An 18,784-nucleotide genomic window follows, 5' to 3' on the forward strand; every position below is an offset into this window, starting at 1 on the left:
ACAAAAATTATGATATTTTGCTGTTTCCTGAAAAACATTTACGTGAAAAAAATTTTGAATATCAATCTGATCATTATTTATATGGAGCTATAGATGAACTACGTGCATTTAATCTATTAGAAAATAAAAGTATTAGTTATTTTTAATAAAGAATTCATTTCCTTATTTTACAGCAATAACTTCAACGCCTATATTATATTATAATTTATTTTTGTACAAGTATATTTAAAAATTTTACTGAACATGAGGCAAGAATTATAAACACTGTTGATGCTGATTACGTACCCAACATTATCGATAATTGAGAAAGATGCAAAAATGATTTATTGAATAAAAATGTAGGAACAAATTACAAAATATTTAAAAGAATTGATAAACTTATTGAAATTGTTAATGAGAATGATGTTAAGATTATGATATCAGAATCAAGACATGAAGCTAAGACTAAAGTAAGAGCTTCACCAGATCGTAATAAAAAAATATTATGTATTTACTGATGAGTGTTCATTTATCAAATGCATTTTGTTACGATAGTAAACGAAACTTTTTAATTACTACATTTGCTTTTCATTTATATATAAAAAATGATAACACAAGGCCGGATATTAGTCTTGGTAGATAGAGTTGAACTATTTAGAATTCCATATCTTATTATTAGATCCATTATCTTCTATAGTAAGGTTTATTGGGAAATGTATAGACGTGTACAGAGAATGTTTTATTAGTACTTAAAGAAAAAAAAATGTATTTTATCTACTAAACAGCTCAAGGGTTTAATATACCTTTGTTGAACATATTATTTTACTGATTAACAGCATCTACTAGAAAAATAATTATACAGTCATTGTTTCGCATTGAAAAAGAAAAAACAATAGAATATATGGATGAAGTAAATGATGATACAAATATATGTGTTTACGATTATACAATACTAGGTTTGATAGCTGGAAATAACATTATTAAAATTTTAAATTTAATAAAAGAAACTACATTAGCTTAAGATGGATTGAAAGAATCAACATATATATATATATATATATATATATATATATATATATATATATATATATATATATATATATATATATATATATATATATATATATATAAATTCAATAAAATCGAAACACAAATATTAGCCTCGGAACTCGGAATGATTTTTTGAAAGTTAGTAAGTGTAAGAGTCGTTGTTTTCTTTGCCAAGATCATTTTATCCCACGGACTTCTGTTAAGAGTACATTGTATAATAAAAATTGTGCATGCAAGTTACGTGGTAATGTTAATTGTAGAACAATTGATGTAATTTACCTATTAGAATGTAATAAATGCTGAATACAATATGTGGGGGAAACAACTAATAATATATATAAAAGATTTTCTGGACACAAGACAACAGTTAATAATGAAAAAACTAATAACGATCTAGTTCAACATTGTAATAATGGTACATGTTCCATATCAGATATAACTGTCACAATTTTGGAAAACATAGAGTTAGAAAATCTAAATAAAGAAGATAAGAATAATAGACTACGTAAACAGGAGGATTTCTGGATCCATACTCTTGGTACAGCTTATCCTTTTGGGCTAAATGATCGTGTAGCAAATATGGTGACATGTTTCAGGTTGTTGTTAAATGTATTGATGGTTTTATGGACCATCCTTATTTACTTGTCCTACTAAATGTAAAAAACGATCGAGAGGACATAGGAAAAATAATAGAAAAAATTAATTAGATTTACATATGCTTTCTATAGATCTATGCCAGCTACTTCAATCTAGGGGTATGATTTCTGTTATAAAATGTCTAAATAATTTATCCAAGAGGAATTTAATCAAACTTTTCTGGATTGTTAAGAATAAAACAGCTCTTGAATATAATTTTAAAGCAATATGTGATACAATTTGCATTTTAACTAAAACGAAATTTATTTCAAAAAAGAAAAAGTTTGATAAGATTGGTAATAAGGATAACAGATTATATTTACCTATTAATTTTACTTGTAAGCAGATTGAAGATATTAATTTACCGGAAATTTTAAATCAGCGGGATGTGAAACAGGCCCTTCCTAGTAATTTGATTTATAATGATAGTCTAGTTTTAATTTATAAATTTTCAAAAACTATTGGGCAAATTATTTTTAATTATAATTTAACACTTCAAAGATTAGATAGTGATATAAATTGGAAACTGGTTTGTAACTGTAAGCAACTTGGCCCATTTGTAAATCTAACTTACAAACATGTTATAACAGGGGACTTGTCAATAATAAAGCATGATGATCTTCAAATTATAATGAATAAAGGGGCTAATTTCCGTCTTTCTCATCATCTGAAACCATCGAGTGTTCTTGATGGCTTGGAAAATGATTTTAATATATTTATTGATAAGTGGTGTATAAAAGAGAATAAAATAAAGACAGTTTTCAAAGTTGGAAGAATTTAATTATTTGTAGAATACGATATAAAATATATTCTAACTTAAAAAATAGTAACACAAAATCATTATTTTATAATACTAAGATTAAACAAGCAATTGCTAATCTACAGAATGAATTTGTAATTGTGCCAGTGGATAAAGCTAATAATAATTTTGCTATAATTTGTCAGAAGCTGTATTGTGATATCTTAAAAAGGGAGTTATGCACAACTAAAGTTTACGAAAAGGTAAATTTAGAGGATGAGAATTTAATTGAAAAGACTGAAGAAATACTTTTTAAAAATTTTAATATTAAAATAAATGACAATGATAAAAAGTTCCCTTTCCTATATTGGACTGTAAAATTTCATAAGAATCCCCCTAAACCATAGTTTATTGCTGGAGCAGCTAAATGTCCAACCCGCATTGCTGCTACTGACCTCTCCTTAATTTTAAAGGAAATTATAAATAAACTTAAAACCTATTGTTCTGGTATTAAAAAATTTTCGAACTTTAATCCATATTGGAGTGTTAATAATTCACTGCAGGTGATAGATTCTTTAACAATGGTTTCAGCTAAAAGAATTGAGTCTTTCGATTTTGCGACAATGTATACTAATTTATCACTTAATGTAGTGTTAGATAATTTAAAAACTGTTATTGAGAAATCTTTCCTCTTATCTAGTGAAAGGTTCTTAAAAATGGACACTTATAATAAAAAAGCTATATGGACAAATTGCTTTAAGACTACAGTTAACTTGAGATTTTACAGCTTGGATATGATTTTTGAGTTATTAGAAATTGTTTTATACAATACTTATATAAGATTTGGTGGTGATTTGTACAAGCAAATCGTGGGAATTCCCATAGGGGGGGAAGCCAGCCCATTTATAGCTGACTTGTTTTTAAGTAAACTAGAATATAAATATATGATGGATAAGAATAATCCAAATAATTTAAAACATGTTTTGTCAAATAATAAAAGATATTTGGATGATATTTTGGTCTTAAATTGTAAGAATTTCATGGATATTTCTAAAAATATATATCCGTCAGAGCTTACTCTTGAACCTAGTCATGGCGCTGGTTATGAAGATCATTTCATAGATTTAAATATTAATGTTTCTGATAATAATAAATTGAGTTTTAAAATGTATAATAAAACGGATGATTTTGATTTTGAAGTGATTAGTTTACCATTCCCTGAAAGTAATATACACTCAAATATCACATATTCGGCGTTTTTCTCACAGTTACTTCGTTATGCAAGGATTTGTAGTAATTATATTGATTTTAAAAATAGATGTAAAATATTAAGCCAAAAATTGATATTAAGAGGTTTTTCTGCAAATAAATTAACTTGGCAATTTAAAAAATTTGTTTTTATTAAAACAAACTTTTAAATAAATACCAAAAGAACTTCTCGGAAATACTTAAGGAAATTTTTGGTTAATTTCGGAGGTTCACGAAAAGATGATGCAGCGCCATTTATTTTGAATTGCGTTTCTAATAGAGCGGATTTTTAAAAAAATAGCCACATGCTAAAGATGAATTCTATAATTGTTTAGTTCATTCAGTTTTTTTTGCAAAGTGTTAATATTTGTGATTTGGTAAAATTTATCACATTTAGTTTACCTATTGTTGCTAAAAAGAGGAATATATTAACAGGATAAGTTTGTTTTGGTGTTACTTGGTTGTTCTAAATTTGATGTTTTTTTTATAGGCATGTATTTTGGGAGTGATACCTGACACGGGGATGCCATGGATAATCAGTGTTAGGCGCAACACTTGACTGGGTAGAGAATTTAAAGTGCCGAAACCCTATAGGCAACTGTATTCTCCTGATGAGCCCTTGTGTTGGGTTGTTGCTTCTGATTTATTTGTCTTTATTGTTTCTATTGTTTGGTAAATGATGACTTATACTTATTGGCGACATGACTGCCTGTCCATGGATTATTCTTTATGGTTGATTGTGTATGGCTATACTGTTTGACCTATGTGGTTGTATGGATGAGTAGGGTTAAGGCCTCATTCAAGTGCTGGTCTATATTAATCACTAATTTAGGAAAACAGTTTTCCCTTTCTCCTTCTATCTGCTTTCTTTTTTTCTGTTTCTTTTTTTTAATGTGTTTATGCTGTTACGTTGATGATTTGTCTTTTTGTTATATTATTCCAGGTTGGATCCAGTGCTGGTGGAGAATTTTTTTTTTTTAGTTTTCTCCTCGACAGACCTTTACCCTGGTCCAGGTTTTTAACCTGATATTGTTAATTATTGGTGAGATGGCACTTATGCAAATTTCATGTTTTCATGAAATAACTTTTTTATTATGTATTAATTGACCTATTGACCTTGGCATGTTTTTTGGACTTTGATTGTTGGATTTTGATTTGGATGTTGGTTTGTTTTAGATCTATTTTCAATAATTTTTAATGCAACAAAACACAAATATTAGCCTCGGAACTCAGAGCGATTTTTTGAAAGTTAGTAAGTGTAAGAATCGTTGTTTTCTTTGCCAAGATCATTTTATCCCACGGACTTCTGTTAAGAGGTAGAGGATGAGAATTTAATTGAAAAGACTGAAGAAATACTTTTAAAAAATTTTAATATTAAAATAAATGACAATGATAAAAAGGGCCCTTTCCTATATTGGACTGTAAAATTTCATAAGAATCCCCCTAAACCACGGTTTATTGCTGGAGCAGCTAAATGTCCAACCCGCATTGCTGGTACTGACCTCTCGTTAATTTTAAAGGAAATTATAAGTAAACTTAAAACCTATTGTTCTGGTATTAAAAATTTTTTTGAATTTTAATCCATATTGGAGTGTTAATAATTCACTGCAGGTGATAGATTCTTTAACAATGGTTTTAGATAAAAAAATTGAGTCTTTCGATTTTGCGACAATGTATACTAATTTATCACTTAATGTAGTGTTAGATAATTTTAAAACTGTTATCAAGAAATCTTTCCTCTTATCTAGTAAAAGTTCTTAAAAATAGACTCTTATAATAAAAAAGCTATATGGACAAATTGCTGTAAAACTACAGTTAACTTGAGATGTTACAGCTTGGATATGATTTTTGAGTTATTAGAATTTGTTTTATACAATACTTATATAAGATTTGGTGGCGATTTGTACAAGCAAATCGTGGGAATTCCCATGGGGGGGGGGAATGCGAGCCTATTTATAGCTGACTTGTTTTTAAGTCAACTAAAATATAAATATATGATGGATAAGAATAATCCAAATAATTTAAAACATGTTTTGTCAAATAATACAAAATATTTAGATAATATTTTGGTCTGAAATCCTTACAATTTAGTAAGGATTTCATTGATATTTCTTAAAATATATATCCATCAGAGCTTACTCTTGAACCTAGTCATGGCGCTGGTCATGAAGATCATTTCTTACATTTAAATATTAATATTTCTGATAAAAATAAATTAAGTTTTAAAATATATAATAAAACGGTTGATTTTGAAGTGATTAGTTTCCAATTCCCTGAAAGTAATATACACTCAAATATTACATATTCGGCATTTTTCTCACAGTTACTTCGTTATGCAAGGATTTGTAGTAATTATATTGATTTTAAAAATAAATGTAAAATCTTAAGCCAAAAATTGATATTAAGAGGTTTTTCTGCAAATAAATTAACTTGGCAATTTAAAAAATTTAGTTTTCATTATAACAAACTTTTAAATAAATACCAAAAGAATTTTTTGGAAATACTTAAGGATATTTTCGGCTAATTTCGGAGGTTCACGAATAGATGATACAGCGCCATTTATTTTGAATTGTGTTTCTAATAGAGCGGATTTTTAAAAAAAATAGCCACATGGTAAAGATGAATTCTATAATTGTTTAGTTCATTCAGGTTTTTTGCAAAGTTTTAATATTTGTGATTTGGTAAAATTTATCACATTTAGTTTACCTATTGTTGCTAAAAAGAGGAATATATTAACATGATAAGTTTTTTTTGGTGTTACTTGGTTGTTCTACATTTGCTGGTTTTTTTTTATATGCATGTATTTTGGGGGTGATACCTGACACGGGGATGCCATGGATATTCTGTGGTAAGCACAACACTTGACTGGGTAGAGAATTTAAAGTGCCGAAACCCTATAGGCAAATGTATTCTCCTGATGAGCCCTTGTGTTGGGTTGTTGCCTCTGAATTATTTGTCTTTATTGTTTCTATTGTTTGGTAAATGACGACTTATACTTATTGACGACATGACTGCCTATCCATGGATTATTCTTTATGGTTGATTGTGTATTGCTATGCTGTTTGACCTATGTGGTTGTATGGAGGAGTAGGGTTAAGGCCTCATTCAAGTGCTGGTCTATATTAATCACTAATTTAGGAAAACAGTTTTCCCTTTCTACTTGTATCTCCTTTCTTTTTTTTCTTTTTTTTAATGTGTTGCATTATGCTGTTTGCATTGATGATTTCTCTTTTCGTTATAAATATGTGCTTTTGCAACAAAACAATTGAAGCATATGAAGTTCCTAAAGATAATAATGAAAAATGCAATTTAAAATTTAAAGATGATAAATTAGTATACGAGACATTTTCTGCAGTATTTAATACAAAATTAGATAATAAGGTTTAGCAATAAATTCTAATATCTGGTTTTTTAAACACTTATTTGGCTTATAAAGACGACGTAGAGATTGTTAAAGAAATAATATCGTGGATAGATCATTCGTAGACGGATTATCATGGGTAAAATTTAATGGATTAAAGCCACAGATACAATCTTTGTTTAAACTTTGTTGTCATAAACTTTGTGATGATAATAGTAATGTTGAAGATATTGAACTAACACCCGTTAAAACATCCAATATTAGACTAGAGCCCGATAATAGTTATACAACTTTTTATATGTTATAGTTAGTTATATACGAATAATCGAAAACTTTGCCTCTATATTCTAATCCATTATCTTCTTTAATTATAAATTATTATTTTTACGTATTAGCTTAGTTTTTAATAATAATTATTGTCTCTATAAATTTTTTATTATTTTGTTCTTCTTTTTCATTTATTGAATTATTTCTAATAAAAAGATTATATAAAAATAAATTCAAACTCTACAAAAATAAATAACAAAAAAATATTTCTATAAAACTAACATATATATAAAAATGTTCAAAAAATTTATCGTCGAATTTTTGAAATTCATGTATAAAATCGTGTACACTAAATGTTGGATTCAGATTAATAGTTTTGTCTGTCATTTTTATATGGAGTCTATTTACGTTATAAATGCAATTGACATCAAATTTCTACTTAAATGATAAATTAATTAGTGAATATTGTTTGCCAAATTCATCTGATTCAAGCTTTGACTGTTTATCTTTGAATGACTATATAGCGCTTGTATCAAAAACATGTAATTTACAGTATTTTTTTGGTATCATTCATTAAAAAATCGTCTCAGTTTTATAACAACATTAATTTAAGAAGTAATTTATAGTTGTAATATTAAAAATGTAATCAGTGTTGCCAGATTGGCTTGTTTCAAGCCCCAGTGGCTTAGGTATAGAATATCCCAGAAACTTCCTAAAGTCATTATTTCAAACGGTGGCATATTCAATCCTAAAGATACCCATAGTCTTTCCAAAATAAACAGTTGAAATCGAGGTACTTTTTGAAATCTTTAATTAACTAGACGAAAAGTTAAATGGATGCTGATATATTAAAATTTGTATGTGATAAGTGAGTTGTTGTTAGTTAATGCAGATCACCTTCGGGATGTTTTGTTCCCAGTTTATCTGGTTTTTGATGTTACTGGACCTGGGCCTTCTCCGAGGTTCTTGGTATCTTTTATTTTATTGTAATTAATATTTTTTATTTATTTCTTTATTAGTTTTTCTTATGTTTATTTCCCCGAACGTGTCAGCGGGTGGTGTTGTTGACCGGGTAATGACGGGAGAATATGTTTAATTACACTTGTATAAATTGCATGTAGTGAAGTATGGATGCTGTATTTATTTAAAGAAGTTTTTCCATCCCGTGCATTACGAATTTGTCTTCTTAGCCAGGCTCTTAACCTTTTGTTATTTATTTTATTATTAAAAAGAACCTGAACCTGAATTAAGCTGATTCATTTGAAATTTCGACAGATATGTACAATAGGGAAACTTCAAGGAGAAACTGGCGATTATTACGACAGTTTTGACAATGTATATTAGGGATGGGGTTTATTTGCAATTGAAACGATTATTATATCTGGATAGAGCGTAAAAGAGAAGTTACCTAGTTTCTATCTAAGTAACAAATGTGCCTCCAAATTTATCAAAAAAAACAATATCCAGCATTTAGAATGAGGTTTTTTTTGTTTCTTTAAATGAAAAATACCAGCACAGGTGGATTTTAAAAATTTAAGTAGAGGATTAAAAAATCTGAAGAGGAAACCCCTAACCTAAAAACGAAATAAATATGACCTCAATACTTCTATATAAGTGAATCGCACATTTATCCCACGGAATTAAAATTCTGCGTACATGTTGAATAAATATCTCTTGCTCATTGTCACACCAATATATGATTTGTCGCTAATATCAACAATTAACAAAGGACAGCAAAAGAAAAAGTACCAAACACATCTTCGAACTTGCATTTCATTCAATCAGGTTGTTTTTAAACTTCCTTCTCAAACGGAACCAAAAGAGAAAAGGTATTTTTGAACCCTTAAAGTGTTTTTTTTTTCAAGGACAGGTAAATAAATCAGAGCGATACAGCCATATAAAACCTGAATAGGCTTTCTGCAAATAAATTCATTTTTTAGCAAAAATTCTAATAATTAGGAGGCATCTTGTTCCATAATGGAACCCGTTGTTCACGGTCCAAATAAACCTTCAGTCGTGATTCGAGCGCTCACGTTTCGCAGCTATTCTTGACCATTGTTTTTACTGTAGCTTCTAACAGTCTGATTTTGATTTGCTGACTTATCTTCAAATTATTCCCAACTTTTCTTTCTACTTAATAGAAAAACAATCTGGGCCTTGGCTATTCTACTGTTAACTTTTAACTTTATCTTTATTCAACTTAAAAAATACACAACAATATTATGCCCCAACAGAGAGCAGAGCTCGTAAGGCTGGGACAGTGCAAAAACATAGAAAAAACATCAACATCTCATCGTAATAATGATTCCAAAATTTAATACGGCAAAAGACAAACAAAATAGAAAAAAAAACTCATGAAAGAGAAGTAAGAAGGATAAGTAAATAAATAAATATCGGGCAGGAGGGATGTGGGAGGCCATCCCAGACACAGGGACACAAAAACAAAACACAAAAATAAGAAGATCAAATAATTTAATTTTCCATCATCAATGGCGAATAATCAAAATTTTAGCAAACAATCTTTAATATTTACTTTTTTAAATTTAAATGAGATTTTTGGGATCGATCAAACAGAATTTTATCATTCAGCTTATAATTGCTAGCAATGAAGGGTATTTGGTACCTAATCGAAAACCTTGACCTTTCAGAACTTACAAAAGGAATTCGGTACATCCCAGACCTCCGACAATCCGAACGAGGAAGTAAAATTAACAGAGATTGGTCATAGAAATAATTTTTAGAATTTTGGATATGAAAATGCCATATGGAATTATTTAATATTCGTATATCATTTAAATCTAACAAATTTAAGAAGAGGAATAATGTTTTAGTTCCCGAAACATTTTCAAGTTTTGAAGGTCGATGTAAGAAATTTCCAAGCATTCTTATTGCCCTATTTTGTAGTACCTGTAAGGGTTTTATATGCTTCCAAAATGTATTAAGATATACAACTGAGCAGTAATTCAAATAAGAAGTAATTAGAGAGTGGTAAATTATTTTTAAAATGGTATAAGGAAAAATATTCTTCACACGATACACCAACCCAATATTTTGAGCAAGTTTTAATCTTAAATACTCAATATGATTATGAAATGACAAAAGGGGATTAAGAAAATTCCTAAATTACAATATGATTGTATCCTACAAATTTCTTTTATCACCAACCTGAAGCTCCTGACAAGAAATCTCTCGAGTGGCACGTTTTGAACGACCAAAAACCAAAAATTAATTTTTGTAAAATTCGGTACTAGATTGTTGGAAACAAACCATCGATTAACTGAGGTAACACTTATACTTATACACTTATACTTATACTGAGGTAACACAACATCACCAATCCAATAATATGTGCATAATTGTAAATGGAATAGACTGTACCCTCCATATTAAAATTCATAACAAAATACATCCAGGTAGATGAAAATAAAATAAACAAGAGCTATGAGCTCATATGGCACTTGTGACGAGGTCGGAAGAGCCAACTATAAGCGTTTTCTGAGATTTTAGGTTCCCCCCTCAATTCCCCCCAATCTCTGAGACATGATATTCTTCCAAACTTCAAATTTCAATAAGATCCGATCACTCCTTCGTAAGTTAAAAAAAACCTCATTTTTTCTAATTTTCAGAGTCAACCCCCCCTCCCCCCCCAGCACCTCCAAACAAAGCAGATCCGTTCCGGTTATGTCGATCACGTATCTAGGACTTCTGCTTATTTTTCCCACCAAGTTTCATCCCGATCCCTCCATTCTAAGCGTTTTCCAAGATTTTAGGTTCCCCCCCCCAATGTCACCGGATCTGGTCGGGATTTAAAATAAGAGCTCTGAGACACAATATCCTTCCAAACATCAAATTTCATTAAGATCCCATCACCCGTTCGTAAGTTAAAAACACTTCATTTTTTTCTATTTTTTCCGAATTAACCGACTCCCCACTCCCCCCCCCCAGATGGTGAACTCGCCAAAACGACTCTTTCTAATTTAATCTGGTTCAGTCCCTGATACGCCTGCCAAATTTCATCGTCCTAACTTACCTGGAAGTGCCTAAAGTAGCAAACGGGACAGAAAGACCGACAGACAGACAGAACGACAGAATTTATGATCACTATATATGTCACTCGGTTAATACCAAATCAAAGATTTAAAAATCAAGATTTTTAAACTGAAAGTACGGAGTAGCAGAGAACCATAAAACGAACAGAAGCTATTCTGTATGCGAATAAGTTTGCCGCCTCCTCAATACCATAATCTTCGCGCTAAAATTTGACGTTTTGTTCCATTATTTAAGAATTACTCTTGTTTTATTAAAATAATAAAAAAAAATTCAAAATTTAAAAAAAAATAGTGTAATGAGCGCATTGAGTAAGGAGTAGCCCTCCTCACACACGTGATAATTTCTTTTTTTTAAGTTTTAATGTTGCTCCTTAATTTTAGTTGAAAAGACTTACTATTTTTTATTTAATTTCTGATCATTTTTTTTAAATAATACCAAGAAATCCGTCTCCCTCTCTATTGAAAATTCCTTTTCCCCACGAAAATTCCTCGATGGAAAGATCCTCCGGGATCTTTTATCTGCCAAAAAATGTAAAATTCTAAATTTTAGTATATAGGAAGTTGAAACTTCTACAAGAGGGTTCTCTGACCTCTCAATTTCTGATCAAACGAGCATCCTCCGAAGTTTCCACGACCATAAGGCAGAGGTGAGGATGAGGAAGGAGCAGTTTCCCTCTTATACAGAATAAGTTCTGGTCATATTGAGGTTTAATGGTGCTCTTTACTTTCATAGTAACAGCGTAGACCCGAAATATTCCCAGAAATTAAGAAGGATTAATACGAATTTCACATTTTTGATGTGTTTTTAAAGTTTTGTTCCCCTGTCCCGGAGAAAATAGCCCCCCAAACAAAAGTCCTGAATATGGACCTGGGGATTATACATCTATTTCTCCCTCCAACCTCCTCTTGTTTATTTCTTAGAACTAATTCTGCATTCATCCGAAGGCTCAATGAGAATGTTCAATGTGTTGTTATCAAAATGCGCCCTTTGAGGCATTTCCATCCCTCCCGAACTAGTCAAAATATTTTTCGGTCTTTTCAAATTTCACTGCGTAAGGTAGACTTCCTGTTGTTTTACATTTCCAAATATTTGCGTATGAGAGCTTTAAAACTCTACAATAGGGTTCTATGATTCTTTCGTAGTTAGGTAGGAAGGAAGATGCCTAAAACGGTGCATTTTAATATCAAAACATCCAACTCTGAATGAGCCTTCAGATAAACACAGAATTAGTTATAAGGGAGAGACGATGGGAGAGTGAAGGTAGATATTAATATAAAATCCCCAGGGCTGTATCCAGGACTTGTTTGGGGGGTTATATTTAGTGGGGGGGGGCAAAAATTCAGTGAAGCTGATATTTAATCTCCCTTGATTTCTGAGAATGTTTATGGCTTACGATGTTATTATAAGAGTAATGAGGGACATTACACTCCATAATGAGCAGAAAACATTCCGTATAGGAGGGGGGATGCCCCTTCCTCATTCTCAGCTCTGCCTAATGGTGTTAGAAACTTTGGAGAATATTCATTCTATAAGTAATCAAGAACTCTAGTCCTTTTTTTAAAATTAAAAGTGACTGGAAACAAACCAGCCGCAGGAAGGATGGTGGTGGGCATTTTCCCGGGGGTATTTTCCGACAGTGATAGGGTGAAGACATAAAGCATAAACAAACACAGAAAGGCGAAATAAATCTGGCTTTAATGGTTTGTGACGTCCGATTTTCTTTGTTTTTGTTTCGAAAAAAACAGCCTCTTTGTAAATCATCTTGACAAGCGTTTATATCATAACTTTGAAAAAACAAACGATTCCAACGAAGTTGAACAGGTAAAGATTCTAGTTTGTGTTTTACCCAATTATATTGCCTCATATTTGTAGAATATTGAAAACTGAGCATGGTTGTTCAGTTGCACGGGGTCTGAGATTTAGTCCAGAAAATTTTTCGGAGACGGGTTGGAGGAGAGGTGCTTATTAAGATTTTACTTATGGCGAAAGAAAAGGTTAGAAATTGAGCCTTTTTGAGCCAAGTTTTGCAAAAGTTTTCTCAGTTTTTTTATTTCGATAGTAGTCTAGTGCGCTGACGATTGTGAATTGTGAATTTCCAAGAAAAATTATGAATCCTTGATTATTCTGGTTTTAATATTCTTTAATTTATCCTACCGTATCTTGAGAACTGTTCATATAAAAACTCACTGCGAGTAAAGAAGCCTTGAAAGCACAAATAATCATACTTCAACGATTTAAGTGGGAACCTGAGTAAAGTTGGCAATTGATCTTACAAAAATTTTGAATACGTTTTTAAGTAGGCTTTACATACGTTTTAATAGTAGACTTATATGTCCTACCAAGCTTAACATTACCTTTTTAACCTTCCCCACATAAATAGCCCGCATTAGGCTATATATCTCCCATGCATTTATTGATTCTCAATTTTGTTACTGTCGATTCAATTTACAGGTAAACAGGATTTAACCACGGGGACGCTAACAGAGTATAAACCGTATCTTAAATACCCAGGCGAGGAGCTGTAAGTAAGCGATCAGGCTCAATAGTAGCCGAAACTCTAAAAAACCGAATTTCGATACCAATAGATATATCCAAAGAATCGACTTCTATTGATTTCAAATATATCCGTTTCATTAAGTTTAGTTTTACCCAACAAAGGCTTCTAACCTTAGAAAACTTGCCTGATTTTCAAAAAAAAGGCAACACCCTAGAAGTCATAGAATCCTAATGAAAACCACATCATCAGATTCAGCAAATCAGAGAACCAAACAGTAGAGGTTTCAAGCTCCTTTCAGCAAAAATGTGGAATTTTGCATCTTTTGCCAGAAGAGAGATTACGGATGCGTGTAATTTCTTTTTTTATGTTAAATTTTCCAAGGATGATCCTATGGACCCAGTGGTCCTAGAACATCGGGAGAGGGCTCATTCGATCAATGACCAAGTAAGAAAAAAGATTGGAGGAAAACTAAGCCCCCTCCAACGTCCCTTTTTCTCAAAATTGGCCATTCAAAATTTGAGATAGTCATTTTGTTCAGCACAGCTGAAAGGCCGAATAACTATTCCTTTATCAATAACACGACCCATCGCAATCCCCAGGTAAAGGTCTTTAATTTATAATATTTGCCCATTGTTTGCGTATAGTATTTGTTATTGGGAAGTATGTATACGTTTCTCAGGTTGGGGACGAATTTTCTACAGGGATATTTTTACAGGGAGAATTTTCCATCGGGAGGGACGTTGCCAGAGGGTGAATTTTCAGTAGAAATTTTACACTGGGGGATTTTGGGAGAATTCCTATAAGAAATTCTTCTTTTGTCTTAATTTTTCTCTTCGCTAACTCAGTTTTACGGGAAGAGATCTTAAGGGTAGTTGTCCGGGGAAGTTTTCACCAGGATAGAATTGTCTAGATATATCCGTAAGGAGGATTTTTTGTAGACGTGGAGCCAGATTCCCAGGCATTATTTAAAAAAACAATCATAAATTAAATCAAAAACAAGTTTTTCAACTGAAAGTAAGGATCAACACTAAAACTTAAAAGGTACAGAAATTATGGAAAATGTTTAGTTTCGTTCCAAGTGAAAGGAGCATAGTTTCCAGTTTAGAGCACTTAGAAATGCTAATTCTAGAAGCACTTCCACTTCAGGTTAACCCTCCTCCTCCCAGGGGCAAACTAAAAAGGCGTAAAGTGGGATTGCTTCCAGGTAACATTACTTATAGAGCGAAGCGTATTAGTCCAAGAGCCCCACAGGCAGCGGGGCAAGGTCTGTATTCTATATTTAATTAATAAACCTCGTTTAATGTTTTATTGTTTTTTTTTTAGTTTTGTCACTCTTTGTTCAATAAAAATAGAATACAGACCTCGCCCCGCTTGCCGCGGGACTCATGGACTAATACGCTTCGCTCTATAGGTAATCTTACCTGGAAGCAAGCCCACTTAATGTATTTTTAGTTTGCCCCATGGACGAGGAGGGTCAACCAGAAATGCATGCGCTTTTCTAATAATGACAAGGAAACAATATGTGATCGTCATAATCTTGCTATATGCAGTAATACGCACGTTAGAGCACTTCAGAACGAAACTAAACATTTACCAAAATTATTACGCATATGAAGAGGGTTGCTCCCTTCTCAACGCTAAAGTTTAAATTTTGTCCCAATTCTTTAATAATGAATCCTGAAGCAATAGGTTCGTTTAACTAATATAATAAGAAGTTTTTTTAAGTACTTACAAACTTTAACGTAAAAAGAGAGGTGTTTAGGAGGGGACAACCAGCCTCATATACGTAATAATTTCTATTCACTTTAAGTTTTAACGTTGCTCCTTACTTTCAGTTGAAAAAACTTGTTTTTTTTTAATTTAATTAGGCCTATCTTTGAAGGTCCATATTGGATTTGCGACAAACAACGAATATTATATCCGGTAACAACATTAAAAAGTCAGCACTTTATTTGTATTAACAAACATTCAATCGGGGTTTTCTACTATAAAATGAAATACTTAGAGTGTACTCAGTGACCAAATGTATGTCAAGCGAATCAAAAAAAGCCGGATGATAAAGCAACATAAATTTATTGGTAAAGCGGTTGAAACAGGAGTAAATCATGGCAAAATTCATGGGAAATACCCAAGTGGTATTTCCCTAAAGAACTTACTGGAGAGATGGAAACACATTAAGAAAACAATTCCTACTTCATTATATGCAGAGTAAGCATAGTTACACATTTTTAAATAATTTCTGAGACAACACTGGCTAATCATGACAAAACACAATATCGAAGAGAAGAAGATCGAGGACAATTAACAGCCAGTGAAAATTTTTTCACTGGCTGTTAATTGTCCTCGTTCTTCTTTTCTGTTCGATTTTGTGTTTTAATACATTTTGCATGTAGCCTCGGTATACTTTACCCCCATACCCCCCCCCCCAATGATAAAAATATACAGCCCAATTTATATATTATCCCAATGCGTCTCTTGTTTCAACCCGTTTACCTTCCTGTAAATGAATCAACTTTGATGAAACAAATACTGGAAAAACAAGTTTAGGGTAGCAGAATGCATTGAAAATACAAAGTTTGGGCTATATTTGCACATAAGGGGGGGGGGTAAAGTATAGCAAGGCTGCATGCAAAATGTGCTAACTGTGATTTTTTTTTTCCATGTTATGAAGCAAGAACTGTTTTCTTAACATGTTTCCTTCTCTCCAGTTAGTTCTCAAGGAAATTACCCAGGCTATAGGCTAATTTACGCTAAATATTTGCACATTAGGGAAAAGAGGGGGGTAGAACCAATCCTAGAGTTGACGGTGCCAGGGAAAAATGAATTACAGTCCCCTCTCTCCTCCTTCCCAGTTCAAAAATTAGAAAACTAAAGCCAAAAGTATGTGAAATATTAGATCAAAATGGTCAGATTCTCCAGCAGCAACGCCCTCTAAGCCACGGTACTCGGAGCAACTGCCCCAGTTACCCCACCACCCTTGAACGGTTCTGGTTAGGGTAAAGTATAGTGGAAACACCATTAAATGTGTTAACTAAAATTTTCGGCATATTATGAAGCAAGAACTGTTTCCGTAATGCGTTTACATCCGAATTCTTTCCCTAATATTTACATATTTGGGTAAATATTTCACTGTTTATATTATTGACTTGTGGATAAAGCAAGCATACCACTCGATACCTTTTTTTATGCTCTTTACGAATATAATAAAGGCTTCTCTCGCAATCTAAAATTTTAGCCCTTTTTGAGCCCTTAAAAATAACCAAATATTTCTAATTTTTTTATGTAAGGAAAGCTTAAACTACGGATTTCAGAATTACTGTTTGATTATAAATCCATTATTTTGAAGTTAGATAACCCAAAAGCATCAATTTATCACGACTAAGTTGGATAAAATATTCAAAACAATTTCTCCATTCTTCCGTCCGCCTTTTTTCCTAGGACAGAAGAACTATGGTAGATAGTAATAGAACTAAGTAGTATATACAACTACTATATAAGTAGTATATAAGAACTACTATGGTAGTAGTCATAGAACCTATAGTTTTCCAATTGTTTGGTTAGTTTGGTTAAATGGCACGGGTAAACGGCGAGAGTAAGCATGACATTTTAAAATCGAATAATTGTGGGCATTAAGCCATGGCTAATTATAGAAAAAGCCAAGACAGATAAGTCCGATTGAGTGAGAGGTAAATCTGGCATTAACCCGGTTTTTAGGATTGTATAAAAATGATGTTATTTCATTTGTTTCATGTTTCATTAGGCCTATGATTCTTCTGTGGACTTTGGTATTTTTTCGGATAAGATTCTTTCGACATTTTTCGACATAGGAGAAACAACAGTTTTTAAGTCGCCTTACAGAAAAAGAAGAGAACGTGGCGGATTTGTTTTGAATTTTTTATTTTTTTTTTAGTTGGCTTAATCTTGACAAATAAATGATTGGAAGTATACAACTTTTAGAAAATGGATTTATAATGAAATAGAATGTTTGAAACCAATGTTACGACCCATATTTATATCCAGAAAATATAGAATGAAATTATTATTTTCAAGGGTGCTAACAGGCCTTAAAATTGAATTTAGCAGAAAAGAGATTGTTATATAAAGAAAGAACATGAAAATGGCGTCTATGTGAAATGATTAGTTTATTCGTATGTCAATAATATGAAAAACAAAATATTTAGCCCCATTTGTAGGCTAGCCTATAACCTTTATTTAAGATGCTAAATGATTTTGGAAAATATCCACTCCTTCTCCCTTTAGAGGGCCCTGAAATTCGCCTACATGACACGTCTATACCTACTGAAATTTTGACAAAACAACATCTTATTTTTCCGACCAAGTGTCATCCTGATCCTTCCACTATAAGCGTTTTCAAAGATTTTAGATCCCCCCCCTCAATTCCCCCCAATGGCACTGGATCCAGTCGGGATTTAAAATAAGAGCTCTGAGACACGATATCCTTCCAAACTTCAAATTTCATCACTCCTTTGTAATTTAAAAATACCTCATTTTTTCTAATTTTTCAGAATTACCCCCCCCCCCAACTCCCCCAAACAGAGCAGATCGGTTCCAGTTATGTTAATAACGTATCTATGACTTCTGCTTATTTTTTCCAACAAGTTTTGTTTTGATCTCTCCACTCTAAGCGTTTTCCAAGATTTTAGGTTTGCCCCCCCCAATTCCCCCCAATGTCACCGGATCTGGTCGGGATTTAAGATGAGCTCTGAGACACGATATTTTTCCAAACATCAAATTTCATTAAGATCCTCTAACCCGTTTGTAAGTTAAAATACTTCATTTTTCTATGTTTTTCCAAATTAACCGGCTCCACACTCCCCCCCCCCCAGATGATCAAATCGGGAAAAGACTATTTCAAATTTAATCTGGTCCGATCCCTGATACGCCTGTCAAACATCATCGTCCTAGCTTGCCTGGAAGTGCCTGAAGTAGCAAAACC

This window comes from Artemia franciscana, chromosome 19 (genome assembly GCF_032884065.1).
Source record: "Artemia franciscana chromosome 19, ASM3288406v1, whole genome shotgun sequence".
NCBI classification, from domain to species: Eukaryota; Metazoa; Arthropoda; class Branchiopoda; order Anostraca; family Artemiidae; genus Artemia; species Artemia franciscana.